This window comes from Nerophis lumbriciformis, linkage group LG14 (genome assembly GCF_033978685.3).
Source record: "Nerophis lumbriciformis linkage group LG14, RoL_Nlum_v2.1, whole genome shotgun sequence".
Lineage (NCBI taxonomy): Eukaryota > Metazoa > Chordata > Actinopteri > Syngnathiformes > Syngnathidae > Nerophis > Nerophis lumbriciformis.
In genome coordinates, this window is record NC_084561.2 from 2,414,952 (window position 1) to 2,419,271 (window position 4,320).

The following is a 4,320-nucleotide window of genomic DNA, read 5'->3' on the forward strand; positions in this document are numbered from 1 at the left end:
CACATTGTTTTCAAAGAGCTAGAGAATGCTATTTTGGTAGAAATGTTGAGTGAATGCTGAGGAGCCAAAGCCGAAGTGAAATGCTAACACTTAGCACGCTAGCCAGATAGCGTCAAGTAAAAAAAAAAAAGAGCAATGTAAGCTGAAAAGCTAGCGTAGTAACAGTACTTTGTGAACATTCTAACAATAGCATGCTTACAGTTGAATTAGTTAAATGCCAAAATATTAAGACACTCGGTGTATACCTGCTAAATTAGCCAAAAAAGCTACCATGCTTATGTTAGCATGCTAAAACGCCAAGTACCAAAATATATTAATCTGAGGTTTGTGTGTAGCTGAAAATGCTAACAGGCAGATGTTGATGTTAATGCGTGCAGTAATCTATTTATTTATATCTGCACCTTATTGATTTGTTATCCTGCATTACCATGAGCTAATGCAACGAAATGTTGTTCTTATTTGTACTGTAAAGTTAAAATTTGAATGACAATAAAAAGGAAGTCTAAGTCTAAGTCTATCAAGTACCAAACTATGACTGAAGTGTATACAAACAAAATTAGCACGCTAACTTTAGCATGCTAACAGGTATCATTCATCAAGTAACAAAGTATTTGTTGTACATCTGAGATAGGCTCCAGCACGTCCACCACCCCGAATGGGACAAGCGGTAGAAAATGGATGAATTAAGAAATTAAGAAATAAGACAACCAACCTGACTAAATCCTTTGGAAAAAAATTACATTACGTGAGCTCTGGAAAATCCTCAACAACCAGCTTCCTGGTTGCAGCCAGAAACTTCAAACCAGACTCATCAACATCAGCATCAAGGAGGGTGACTCCCTCATTACAGACAAAATGGAGGTAGTAAGCAGACTTAACGCCCTTTTCAACAGCATCGCCACAACTCTAGTCAACAAGCTGTCCCACCACTCTGGTCACTTTGGTGTGGAACACATTAAAGCCTTCTACAGAAAGCTAGGAGTATCCAATAGCGATTTCAAATTAGAAATGGTCTCAGCTGACGAGATGAATAAAACATTGAGCGCGCTCCACCCAAACAAGGCCACCGGCCTTGACAATATCCCCTCCAGATTCCTCAGGGACTCTGCCTCCATCATTGCCCCGATCATCACGCACATAATAAACCTCTCAATTACTCAAGGCCAAGTACCAAAAGAATTTAAAATAGCAAGAGTAACTCCCCTCTTTACAAAGGGAACCAAATTAGAACCTGGCAACTACCGACCTGTTTCTATTCTCAGTTCCATTTCCAAAGTAATGGAAAAAATAGTTTATGAACAGGTTGATAGTTACCTTGCCACCAATAAACTCATGTACAAATTCCCATCCGGCTTCAGAACTAACCACTCCACTGACACATGCCTTCTCTATCTGACTTCAGAACTAACCACTCCACTGACACATGCCTTCTCTATCTGACTTCAGAACTAACCACTCCACTGACACATGCCTTCTCTATCTGACTTCAGAACTAACCACTCCACTGACACATGCCTTCTCTATCTGACTTCAGAACTAACCACTCCACTGACACATGCCTTCTCTATCTGACTTCAGAACTAACCACTCCACTGACACATGCCTTCTCTATCTGACTTCAGAACTAACCACTCCACTGACACATGCCTTCTCTATCTGACTTCAGGACTAACCACTCCACTGACACATGCCTTCTCTATCTGACTTCAGAACTAACCACTCCACTGACACATGCCTTCTCTATCTGACTTCAGAACTAACCACTCCACTGACACATGCCTTCTCTATCTGAGCGACCACATCAAACATGAGGTGGACGCGGGCAAATACTGCGGCATGGTCATGCTGGACCTTCAGAAGGCCTTTGACACCGTTAACCACGCACCCACACCCTGGACAAGTCGCCACCTCATCGCAGGGCCAACACAGATAGACAGACAACATTCACACTAACATCCACACACTAGGGACCATTTAGTGTTGCCAATCAACTTATCCCCCGGTGCATGTCTTTGGAAGTGGGAGGAAGCCGGAGTACCCGGAGGGAACCCACGCAGTCACGGGGAGAACATGCAAACTCCACACAGAAAGATCCCAAGCCCGGGATTGAACCCAAGACTACTCAGGACCTTCGTATTGTGAGGCAGATGCACTAACCCCTCTTCCACCGCGCTGCCTTGTCATCAGCATGCGACTGTGAATTGTTCTTGTTTGCGGATGACTCGGCCCTGCTGGTATCAGACAAGGACAAGTCACAGGTGGAGAAAATTCTCAGTGCTGAACTCTGTAGAACTTGCACCTGGCTCGCTGACAACAAGCTATCCATACACTTGGGTAAAACACAATCCATCCTGTTTGGGTCCCACATCAACCTTAAGAAAGTCAATGACTTCACTATAAAAGTGGGTGACATTGTTATCACCAGGAAAGATGAGGTCACCTACCTAGGTTCCATTCTAGAGGCTAATCTTTCCTGTGATAAAATGGCAACCAAGGTCATCAAAAAGGTCAACCAACGAACAAGATTTCTCTATAGAATCTCCTCTCTGGTCAACAAATGCACCATGAAGATTAAGGCGGGAACTCTCGTTCAACCATTTTTCCATTACGCATGCACCTCCTGGTACCCTAGCACCTCCAAACCCTCAAATCTAAACTCCAAACATTCCAGAACAAGCTAGTCAGATTACTTCTAGACCTCCACCCCAGATCACACCTCACTCCTACCCACTTCTCCAAAGTGGGCTGGCTCAGGGTGGAGGACAGAGTCAAACAACTTGCACTGAGCCTAGTCTATAAAATCCGCTACACCTCCCTGATACCGAAGTACATGTCAAACTACTTCCTTAACGTAAATGACCGCCATAACCACAACACCAGGGGGAGCTCTACTAACCACGTTAAACCCAGATTCCTAACTAACAAAGGTCTTAACTCATTCTCTTTCTATGCCACATCAATGTGGAATGCACTCCCAACAGGTGTAAAAGAAAGGGCATCTCTATCCTCCTTCAAAACCGCACTAAAATAACACCTCCAGGCAACTTCAACCCTAAACTAACACCCTCCCTTCCTCATCATACCTCTTCGGATTGTAAATAATCAAATGTAAACAATCAAATGTAGTCACTTTTTCTTATAATTTCTGATCTCTCTCTCTGTGTCCACTACTTGCTGTACATATCCTACCAAGTCACACCTACACTGTTCCAATGTCCATTTCTCTGATGATACAATTGTTGATGACTGAAGTTTTGATACCAACCAAACTTAACCCCCCCCCCCTCCATATCCCACACCCCGGATTGTAAATAATGTAAATAATTCAATTTATATACTGTGATGATGAACTTGTGTGATGACTGTATTATGATGATAGTATATATGATAGTATAAATCTGTATCATGAATCAAGTGGACCCCGACTTAAACAAGTGTAAAAACTTATTGGGGTGTTACCATTTAGTGGTCAATTGTATGGAATATGTACTTCACTGTGCAATCTACTAATAAAAGTCTCAATCAATCACTCAATGGATGGATGGATGTATATCTGCAAAATTAGCAAAAAAGCTTACATGCTATTATGTTCTGTTTCTGTTTATTTGGAACATGTTTATAATGTTACACCACTTCTTACACATTTCCATTTCTTATTACAACACGTACGAAAAATGATTAGAATGCTAACAATTGTGCTGTGGGCCGTTAAAAAAATGAGCTGCGGGCTGCACTTTGGACCGCCCTGTTCTGATTGATTGATTGATTGAGACTTTTATTAGTAGGTTGCACAGTACAGTACATATTCCGTACTATTGACCACTAAATGGTAACACCCCAATACGTTTTTACACTTTGCTTAAATTGATTCATGATACAGATATATACTATCATATATATTATCATTATAATACAGTCATCACACAAGATAATCATCAGGGTGTATACATTGGATTATTTACATTATTTACAATTCGGGGTGTGGAGGGGGGGTTAGGTTTGGTTGTTATCATCAGTCATCAACAATTGAGAACAGAAATGGATATTGGAACAGTGTAGGTGTGACTTGGTAGGATATGTACAGCAAGTAGTGGACATAGAGAGAGAGAGAGAGAGATCAGAAGGCATAAGAAAAATATCTACATTTGAGTGTTTACATTTGATTATTAACAACAATCCGGGAAGACTTATATTACTGCAAGAACATTATTAAACCTCGATTGTGCATAAACGGGAGGGGTGAAAGCGGCACAAGTGTGCATTTATTATCTCATGTTATGTTTTTCTTCTCATACAATAATATATTTGCAGATGTGGTCC